Source organism: Trichosurus vulpecula, chromosome 6 (genome assembly GCF_011100635.1).
Source record: "Trichosurus vulpecula isolate mTriVul1 chromosome 6, mTriVul1.pri, whole genome shotgun sequence".
Lineage (NCBI taxonomy): Eukaryota > Metazoa > Chordata > Mammalia > Diprotodontia > Phalangeridae > Trichosurus > Trichosurus vulpecula.
Window position 1 is genome coordinate 188,436,582 of NC_050578.1, and position 12,060 is coordinate 188,448,641.

Consider the following 12,060-nt stretch of genomic DNA (forward strand, 5'->3'; position numbering starts at 1 on the left):
TACATACGTATATGTATGTGTATATGTATATGTGTATTTAAATCTATATCAATATAGAAATTAATTGTACTCATGGAAGTGTGTATTTTTGAAGTATTAGAATGAAAAATAAAAAGGATATATATTTACATAAATATGTGTATGTATAAGTATATATATATATGTATATATACATACGTGTGTGTGTGTGTGTGTGCGCGCGCGTGTGTTGGTATCAAAGATGAGATAAATAATTGAGTATAAGTCAAAGGATAAAATTACCTAAATCCTCAGTCTTGGGTCACTTCCACCATCTTTCTTCTCTGTTCTTACTCCTAAACTACTAAACACTGCTGAAGAAAGACATGCAACGTGTCAGCTATGTCAACTGTAAGTTACTTTTTATCTCATTTCAAATTAGACCTGAGTGCTATGTAACATTTTTAAAAATGATCCTTCCTTGACCAACTGTCTGTCACATTCGACAATGTGGTAAACATGTCTCTACCACAAACCATAACATGGTACACTAATACATGTACTTTCTTGTCTTTTCCATTAGAATTCAGATTCTTTGCAAGTAGGGATTATTTCACTTTTTGTATTCATCTCCCTGGAGCCTAGCAGAGTGCATTTAGTAGGCACTTAATAGATGCTTATTGATTCATTCTACTTTCTTTTCAAACTCCTAACAGCTTCCCTGCCTCTCCCATGTCCAGAACATGGTCATTTGTCCTTCTTGACCAAGAAGATTGGCTCCCTCATATCATTCAGTCTATATTTCAGAATCGCTCAGAATCTTCACCCATCTTCTCCTGTTTTGTTCAGTCAGAGAATGAAGAACAACTACTCTTTCCCCAGGTCTTTGAATATATCCCCTCCTGTCTTCTCCAAGAGATTGTACCATCCAGCTTTCCCCCTTTCTCTGTCACTTTTATTTCCTCTCTAGTGAGGTAGGAAAAGAGGGAGGAGATGAGGAGTTCTTAATAGTAGCTAACATTTAATCAATCCTCTCTTGCTGCCTCCCTACATGCCCAAGTTTTTTCCAATCTTTAAGAAACTTTCATTTGATCCTGCCATCCCTTCAGTCAGTTGCCCTGGTTTCTTTCCTTTTTATTTTCCAATTGTTGTCTATGTTCATTAAATCCACTACCTCACAATCTCTGATCAATCTCTTGCAATCTGCCTTCTCAAACTGCTCACTCGGGGGTTTCAAATGATCTCTCAACTACTAAATTCAGTGGCTTTTCTAAGCTCAGAGTCCTTCTTGGATCATCATTCCCAAGTCTCTGTCATAAACCTTTTCTTTCCTCTGTCTTCTTTCTTAGTAATCTTAACCATTCATATAGCCTTGGTTTTGATCTTTATGCCAAAGCCAAAAAAGATGCGTATTTGACACTAATCTTCCTTGAACTTCAGTCCCAGACCTATAACTTCCAGCTAGACGTCTCTGACTCAGAACTTCCAAAGTGGAAGTTATCATCATTTCCGTAAATCTAACCTTCCTCTAGATTTCTGTGTTTCTCTTAAAGGTACCTCTTTTCTCCTATCACATATGCTCATAGCCTTGGACTCAGCCTTACAAATCTTCTTTCCTTGCCCCCCATATCCACCAAGCTCTTAAGTTATACCAATTTTACCTTTAAAACTTGTCTCACATACCTCCCAATCTTTCTACTAACATTACTACCACCACCTTCCTTCAGGTCCTCATTGCCTCTCATTTGGACTATTTTTGTAGCTTTTTAATTGGTCCCTTTGCTCTGTTTCTCCCTCATTCTAATTCATTCTGTAACTGCCAAAATAATCACCCTAAGGAATGTGTCTGGCCATGCTACTCCCTCACTCAAAAACTTTCTACACCTCCTTCTAGGATGAAATGCAAACCCCTTAGCCTCACAAGCAAAGTCCTTCTCAATCTGCTTCATCCTGACTTTTCAGGACTCATTTCATATTATCCCCCTTCATACATTCTGCATTTCAAACAGATTGGACTACTTGCTCTTCTCATCCTGAATACTCCCTCTCCTTTTCCTGTGCATTCACAGAAACCAGTCCCCATGTGTATAGTGTACTCTTCACTCATCTTGGTCTTCCAGATTTTTTAACTTCCTTAGAGGCTGACTTCAGGCACCACTTTCTTTAAGAAGCTTTCCTTGATCTCTGCAGTTGTTATTATTCTGCCTCTTTCCAAATTCTTTTAGAAAATCTTGTCTCATCAATCCGTATCTTATGTTTACTTATCTGTGTCCCTGCCATATCCTCCCATTAAATGTAAGCTTGTTAAGGGGGAGAACTCTTGTATTTCTTACTATATGTCAATCAGCTGGTATAGTACCTTGCCCAGAAAATATTTGTGAAATTGAATAAAAGTTCCACTCAACTGAATAGTTGCCTTCCTTTGGTACTTGTAATATCTCATTTGATGCCAGGGCATCTCTTGGGCTGTCCATCTATTAACTTTCACTTTTGCTACATGACTAGCCTAAAGTATGACTGATTTTTTTAATGAACCAGAATTTACACATGCAAATGAATGTTGTTCCCTTCAAAGTGAATACCTTAAAAGTCTGTGCTCGTTTTATGGTAAGCTACCACTGCTTACAGTATTTTTCAAAAATTGCATTCGGGAATTTCCTTCAGAATCATATGATATAGTCTTTCTTTTGATGATCCTCAGTGTTAATAAATTCCTGTCCTTTGGTGAGATTATTTTTAAATACAAACAACTTCTTGTGAAAATCAATGCTGAAAACTAAATATATTAAATAAATAATAATAAAAAGATGAAGGTGGTCAAAAAATAAATAAATCAATGAATACATACAAACAACTAAGCATCATTTGGAAACAAGCTGATTGAATAAGGTGAATGATTAATGTCTGTAACATTATTTACAAAAAAACTAGATGTGACTATAAAGTAATGAGACTCAACCTCCCTAAAACTCAAGTTCTAAACTATAAAATAAGGAGAGTGGTTGAGATGATTTCTAAGGTCTCTTTCAGCTATGAAATCCTATCAATCAGTGATTTTCAAATGTAGCTTATTAGCTAGATCTGAAGACACTTCAAAATGATTAATTCCCAAAATGCCTTGAACAATATCGGTACTGCTGGAATAAGTATAGAGTCACTTGGGGAGCCACATTACATGGGGAGATTTTTATCTAGTTGTATGGTATGCACTGTGCAATATGTACTTAAGTAGATAAGAAGTAGTACACTTTGAATGTAACTTTTTTTTGATACAAAACACCACTTACAGCATAAAACTAAAGAAATACAAAGGAACTAAAAACGAGCTATGAAAATGTAATTTTGCAACTTTAACAATCTATTGTTCTAGCGTATAAATTAGGTGACTATATAGTGGTGGTATTGTAAGAATTTATTACAATTGCTTCATTCATTTTGTTGTTCTGGCAAGTCCTTAGAAAGTATAGCCAACAATAAAAATATCAATACCAGACACCTCTAGAGGTGACGTTTCTTATGGCCCTGTAATTGACACATATTTCTGGAAGGAACACTTTCAGAAGTGATTAATATAGTGATGCCACCCCACTTGTACTCTGTTGTTCATGTTATGCAAGCCCTGTTGTTTCAGCTCTAAGATCATACCTCGGTCCAACTCTATAGTCCTAAAAAGGTGGGGAGGGCTGAATCTTTTGGCAAAATATAACAAGAGTAAATGCACAGAGAAAATATCCAGAATATGCTGATTTTGGTCTTCCAAATCCTTAGATAAGTCTGGGTAGAAATCATTGAAGCAATTCTTGAGTCATCATTGGCAATTGTGACGAATAAACTCATTGTTGAACCTGAAATTACATGTGGAGAGATAATAAGCCTTAAACAATAGGCTACAGAGGTTCCTGGCTAGTCTACACTATCTTTTCAGCCTAACCATTTTTTGTTGAGGTTGATGAATCATGATAATGATAATATGAATAAGTTCCTTATTATAATGTTTTATAAAAAAATCTAAAATTAGGTGAGTGAAAATTATCACATATAATTGTGTCTGGCATTCTGTATTTTGCAAATTCACAGGCTCTGAATTGTAATTTTTGCCGAAAGTTTGGGAACTTATCAACTTTAACAGCAAATGATCAAAATGCCACACATTCACCCTTACTTCCAAAAGAACACAGAAGGGACATGCCCTGAAACCATTAATCTTGGGCAAAGCATATAAATTCACAAAACAAAATAATTGAGAGTTGAAAACTGAGGCACTGTAATAATGAGCCCAGAGTGATCTAGAAGTCTTTCAAGGACACTGCTCTGTATGATGCAGTCTAAGTCTCTAGAGATAATCAGCAGTAAGGTACTAGAATTGCAAAAGCAATAACCAAAAAAAGAAAAACTCTCAGAATCAGAGTCACAAAATTCTGGAGTGGTAAGGGACATGAGGAGACATTTGGTCCAACCACAGGGATGAATTTGAGTTGAACTAGATGGGTTATTTACTAGATATCTCCCTTCTGCTTTATATAATAATACTTATTGTTATATATGTGGTTCGCCTCTGTGCTCAGTTCACCCAAATTTAAGATGAAACCTCTGCCAATGCAGTACCAGTGTCATGTACCCAACATTGAAAACTGTACCTGCACATGTGAGACACCATATTGTAAGCACCTAGACTACTGGCTGTTCTTCAAGGCCAGGAAATCTATTGGTGTATGTGTGTGCATGTGTGTTTGTTTGTATGTATTGTTATTGTCATTAAGTCATTTTTCAGTCCTGTCTGACTCTTTGTGACCCCATTTGATGCTTTCTTAGCAAGGAAACTGAAGAGGTTTGACATTTCTTTTTCCAGATCATTTTACAAATGAGGAGAATGGGGCAAACAGGGTTAAGGGATTTTCCCAGGATCACACAACTAGTCAGTGTCTGAAGCCAGATTTGAACTCAGTAAAATGAGTATTCCTGATTCCAGGCCTGGCGATCCATCCACTGTGCTATCTAGCTGACCCTTTCGTGCACGTGCCTGATGACGATGCCTGAAACACTAAGTTTGGGTCATTTCCCATGGAGAAAAAAAAAGATCTAGAATATGTTTCATTTGTTTAAGGTTTCAATTCTCATTTCTAGTCTTGCCTCAGAGGCTTACTATCTATGTAAGCCTGGCCAAGTCACTTAATCTCTCTCCATCCCAGTTTCTTCATCTGTAAAATAGAGATTATAATTGCACCTGCCTCCCAGGGCTGATGTGAGAATAAAAGGAGATAATATTTGTAAAGAGTTTTCCAAGCCTTAAATTCCTATATAAATTTTGGTGGGGATGATGATGATGATGATAATGGTGATAATGATAATGATGATGTGGTGAATTGAATAAAATGTTGGGAGCTGTATTATGGAGGGCTTTCAAAGACAGGCTGAAGGTCTTGTATTTTATCCTAGAGGCAATAAAGAGATCTCTATTTTAAGAATACTTTGTTGGCTGCGTGGTAAGTTGGTAAGAGATGGAAGAGACTGAAAAAAGCATTCAGGTTTATTTTACCAGTTCTATGGAAAAGAGACATAGTGTTAAGTACTTATTTGGGGTGTTGCTTTAGCCTTAGAAAAGCAGCACACAAGCAGTTCATGAGCAATACATCTGGTAAAGGAGGACTGGTAGAGTTAGTTATAGAAATCCTTGATTCCTATGATAGTACCAAAGGCTTCTTTGTCAATATGGGCATAGTTGTATTCTATAGATGACAGTGTTTTTGGGTGGCTAGCAACTCATTTCTCAATGCCATCTGGCAATGTGCAACTAGGCTTACTCTTAGGCTATAAGATGAAACATCCCATAAAGCAGTGGTTTATGTTCATTATAATACATAAGCACAGTCTTTGAAGTTAATAACTGCATCTCTTTCCAGGAAGCACCATAGTGCTGGTGAGTTCAAAGCTGTGGAATGGCCCTTTTCAATAGGCAGTGAGGTAGCTCAGTGAAGCTTACCTTTTTTTTTTAAATTATTTTATTTTTAATTTATGCAATAAAACAAACATTTCCATAACATAATATAAAAAAGATAGATGAGTATATATGAACCTGTGAATCTGTTATGCTCAACTTGCTATTCCTTTTGAATATGTAATAAAATTATAATTTAAATTTATTTTTCCCCTTTTGTTTTCTCCTCTCCCCCCCACGAATATATATGTATACACATATATATAATGTGTGTATATACAATACATAAGCATAGTCTTTAAAGTTAATAACTGCATCTCTTTCCAGGAAGCACCATAGTGCTGGTGAGTTCAAAGCTGTGGAATGGCCCTTTTCAATAGGCAGTGAGGTAGCTCAGTGAAGCTTACCTTTTTTTTTTAAATTATTTTATTTTTAATTTATGCAATAAAACAAACATTTCCATAACATAATATAAAAAAGATAGATGAGTATATATGAACCTGTGAATCTGTTACGCTCAACTTGCTATTCCTTTTGAATATGTAATAAAATTATAATTTAAATTTATTTTTCCCCTTTTGTTTTCTCCTCTCCCCCCCACGAATATATATGTATACACATATATATAATGTGTGTATATATATATATATATATAGTGTGTGTGTATATATATATATATATGTATAATTATTCTATACATCTGTTTATCAGTTCTTTCTCTGAATGCAGGTAGTGTCTTTCTTCATATAAGCTTTAATTCCAGTATTTATAATAGCCAAAATGATTGATTTGCTGAAAGTCGTTCTTAAAACAATATTGCAGTGACTAAATTCAGTGTTCTCTTGGTTCTGCTCATTTTGTTCTTCATTATTTCTTGCAAGTCTTCCCATGTTTTTCTAAGATCTTTGAGCTCATCTTTTCTTGTAGTACAAGTCCATCACAATCATATACCACAACTTGTTCAGCCATTAGGTGTCCCTGCAATTTCCATTTCTTTGCCACAACAAAGAGAGCTGCTATAAACATGTTAGAACAAATGGGTTTTTTTTCTCCTTTTTTCCTTAATCATCTTTGGAAATAGACCTAGTAGTGGTATTGGTAGGTCAAAGGCTTAACTTGTAGAATGAAATTGAAACCAACCTGCTGCTCTAGGCAATTGCTCTTTCCACAGAAAGAGTTAAGCTCAGGTACAGGTACAGGTACAGGTGGGATACAACGATAGGAAAGAATCAGAAACAGGAATGGAAGACCTGGTGTGATTTGTGGCCTAGATATTGGATGCTCATAAAGGACCCCTTTGAGCTCACTCTCCCACCTCACACAGGATGAACAGGTTAGGTTCCCAGAGTGCAATAAGTAGAACACCCTCTCAGGGTTCCAGGAATAAAAGTGATGGTTTGAGACTTTTATTACTGTCACACGTAACTTCCCAACCAAATATTCTACCCAACATAACTTAACCAGTTGCCTTCAGTTCGCTTTGACAAAAAAAGGTTTTAAAGAAGGTCTAGAAAGAATCGTAGTTACAAAATAATCCCCCCAAAAAAATACAACAGAGGACATACTCTCCATAAAGAAGATCTTGAATGAAGGCCCATGTGTAGGTAGCACATGCAACTGAGGAGGACCTCATAGATCCTGGCCCTGGTAATCCTTTTCTTCTTTCATGAAGCCCCTCCAAATTCAGTTTGGGTTGAGAAATCATCAGTGAATGAAACACTTCCCTTAAATACCTAGGCTGGCTCTTTGCAGGACTTGGGGTCTCAGCTCACACTTATCTCAGCATCTTGGTTCCTCACTCAGGTTCCTCACCAAATACCTCACTGTCCCATGAAGTTTTCCCCAGTCATCCCTAGTCAAAATAACTTATCACTTTATTCTTACATCTCTTATATGGTTTTGCAGTTTTATCAGGACCCATTTTTTTCTGCGTTGAAAATGCAGGCACTAGACGAGACCATCTCTAAAATCCTTTCTGGCTCTAACATTTTAATGCCCGAATGAGTGTTTCATTGTGTTTCAGTAGAAGCATTTGGTAACTGTCTAATAAACATGATTATATTTTGTTGCTGTGAAACTACTCTGGAAAAAAAAACTCATTCTAAGAAGTCCTTGTAGGACATACGTAAGGGAACTCAAAAGGAAGAAAATGCGGAGAATCACAAAGACAGTAGAGTCTCACTGACCAAGCATGCTAAATCATGGATAGATGGAAAGATGTTTGTTTTTCTAAAAAAACCCTTCATATCATATTCACATTTTGTATGGTATACTTGGTATAATTGACTACTTATATACTAAGTGATTGTAAACACATTTTGCCTGATTTTATACTTTTAATGAACATAATTTCCTTTATTAAACTATGATTTCCTTTTTCACAAAGGAAATGTTTTGAAAAATGATGAAAGTGAATGTTTGGACGGCAATACTATATATGAAGCTATAGTTACATGAATTCAATGTATATAACTCTGTCGAGCAGTTTCCCCACTCACTATTTTAAATAAAAACTTGGGGTTTTATTTCTGGGCAAGCTAGCAAATGCTACACTAGAGCACCACCATTTACCTTCCACTGAATTTGTGTAAGGTAGATGTTTCTTTGCCTGTAGATATCAACTCAAAACCAACCAAATGTGCTTCCTTGTTTATAGTTACCTTTCCTTTTTTAATCAAGTATATGAGTATATATTATATGCCTAAATTCGTAATTAGGTTAGTTTTCATTGTCATATAATTTGGATCCTACTTTTCTACTTCTCTTGTTAACATGACCCAAAGAACTACTAACACCTATAGAATAAATGTCTTTTATGAAGCCAATTTGAAAGTAACAAAGTACTTAAAAACCTCATCAGAGCTATAGCTGTAGGAGCTACTGCTCCTAAGGTCTGAATTTTTTGTTCCTCCTGCCTCCCCCATTCTATCTTTAATATCCACTTTTATAGACACACCCCTTTTCAAACTCTCATTAGGAAAAGGAGAAATTGACTCACCACTATCAACTTCTAGTTCTTGGGATGGCCTCCTGGAAAATATGCAGCTCAGAACCAGAGGGACATAACTAAGGGAACTCGAAAGGGAAAAAATTCTGAGAACCACAAGAAGACTAGAAGCTCACTAATCTAGAAACATCAAACACAAAATTGTGTATACATAAAACGATGTTTGTTTAAAAAACCACATTAATTTCTTCACATTATTTCAGTGCCTTGCATGGTATACTTATGAGTAGTTTGTGTGATGTAGCCAAGTGTTATCTTCATAGAAGTATACAACATTGTGTATCTCCACATTCTCCTCTTGCTATTTAACCCCTTTGTCTCTCAGTCCTGTTTATTATTAACTGTTATTTTAAATGTCCTAAATGTCCATAACAGACATTGGATAACCTAGAGCCATTCTTTTTAAGTTAGCCACCCCATTTATCCAGAGAACATCACAGCTCCTCTTTCTTTCTGATACTTAGATCTAGGAAATTAAAGATGGGGGCAGAATATGGAATCAAACCATTGGAACAAATGATTACAAATCAAAATAGATTGGTAAGCCTGCTCTTAAAATTCATAAAGGTTGAAGAAGTGAGCAAAATTCACACAAAATAAACACGTTGAGGGTTTTTTTTTATTTTAATCAAATCCCAGACATTCAATAAAGAGTTATAATATCTTATGAAACAGATACATGGCCTGGACACACTTTAAGACTTACAAAGAAAAGCCTTACAATAAGGTAGGCACAAAACAGTTCATAAGAACAAATTGATTTTTACCTGTGAAATTACAGTGTGTAGGATTATTTTGATCTGCATGTGATAGAGTCTTTGAAACATGAATCCAGTTATTGCCAGCATATAAACTACTTCCTTAGAATTGATTGAGTGATTTGTGAGGCATATCAACTACTCAGGTGGTATTTAGTAAACCATGACTTCACAAGAAAAAGGCTGAGAATGCAAGATAGCAAAGAATCTTTGAAGACTGAAAAGGAGCAGCTGATATTTTCAAACCAGTTGTTATCTTGACAGCCACACTCAGTTGACTGCTTCAGCCTGGTTTTTCCTTTGGTCAAGCTTTCATGCATGCTACCAGGTTGATTCTTGCCTAAGAACCCTGCACCCACTTGTCTCACTTTTTGGACTTCATTGCTCAGTATCACAAAGTAGAGCTTGACACCTTCATATCTCTGGAAATGGTATAGTGGAAATTGTAGAGTGGAACAAACTAACGGTAATAGGCAAGGTGAAGAGGTCTAGCAGTTTGTGCAGCAGTGGGTTATGATAAAGGTTATCCCTTTGAAGAACAATATTCACCGCCCCACCCTGCAAACTTTCCTGTTCCTCTTTTCTCTGGTTGCAGGATCTCTGCTACTCTACCACCAGGTTGCCCAGTATATTTCTAGTAATTTGACTTTCAGGCATCTTGCTTGGCACCTGGTTGAGGGCAGGAGACCTCCTGACATATTTTAAATCATATCATATAGATAGTCATTTAGGGATCCTTGGAAGAATTTTGCTAACTTGTTCTTTTCATCTGGAAGCAACGAAGTGAAAGGGAGCACAAATCCTCCAATTACTCTGACATTTTCAGTGCCAAATTCCGATGGGGCTACATTTTACTTCTACTAAAGATCTTCTCCTTATCACTTTCAGCTAGTTAACCATTTATGAGTTGGAAAGTGACAAACCAAAGTACAATCTGGGCACAAGAGGCATTATTAACTTTAGGGCTTAATTTCAGAGTTGCCAGGTGGGCATGGTGGCTTCTTCTAAATCCTTTTTTCTAGCCATTTCTCCATAAGACTACTGAACTAACTCCACTCACACCCCTTCTACTTTGGTCATCAAATTAGATCACGTATCTTCTATTTCAATAAGACAGGAGGTTTTTTTTTTGTTTTGTTTTAATGGCCTATTCCCTACTCCACATTATGAAAATAGCGAGAGAAGCTGTCCGCAAGAACTTGTGAACTTCTGAATACCAGTGTCCATTAGCTCGCCATGGAGTCTATGACAGTGATTTTTATCAACAATACGCTATTCTCAACATCCAAAGAGATTAACTGACTGCCATTTTTTGGCACTAAAATACAGTTATAACCAAAATAACAAAATTGCTGACTATGTGCATGCTTGTATTTGATGCATTACTATTAGGCAATACCTGTACTTTGGAAATATTCTGATTGTTAAAAGCTTTATGCCTTGTATTATGCTTTAAATAAGACATGAGCATATTTATTATTTACAAATTGATTCTTACATATTATCATAGTCATAGTTATTGTATCTGAAATATCTCTGCTATGAATCAAAGTTATTAACAAACGATGCAATTAGCATTGGTAGTAATTAAACTACAACACAAAAGTATGTATGAAAAATTGCCTGAGGGGAATGCAGTGAATTACTTTTCATATTTTATGTTTCTTTAGTGCAGTGAAATTGCAAAGTAAACAGTTTTACTAAGCCCAATATTACTGTAGGGATGTACAATCTGTCTTAAATCTAATGAGGATTCATTTGTTGTAGAATTTGGAAGGGAATGAAATTTGACTAAATATACAATCTGCAACTAAGATTTCCATTAAACAGAGTTGAAATCCATAGAAATTCCCTTGGGTATTAATAATCATATAAATAAACCTGATTCAATCACTTGCATCCTTAAAAAGCTCATAATGAATGAATTATGCATCAGATAACTTTACACCATTCATTACTTTTTATAGTATTGATTTGTGTAAAGATTAGACTCAAAGGAGCAAGGGGTAAAGGAGTCTATGCCTTCACTTATTTTGTTGTTATTAGACCTCAAGTTGGAATATCTACTGCATCTCTGCTTCTACAGATTTAAATTCCGTTTAGTAGACTATTCATTCCACGTTTCTCAGTTATCAGGATGGTCGTGCTTCAATAATGTCTGTTATTTGAATAAATTTCTGGCCAAAGGGAAGATATCATTGCAGATGGGGTAGGGGACAGAGAAACTAAAGGTGTAATATTATAAGGGTTCTCCATTTAAAGTTGTGTCAGAAGCTGACCAAGTAAAGAAGGGCATAAAACATATGGATGTTACTGGAAAATGAGAGAAATTGGAGGTAACCAACATCTGTTCAATGATGTATTTCATTTCTTCCTGGGGACAAGTTAATCAACTTTCTGGA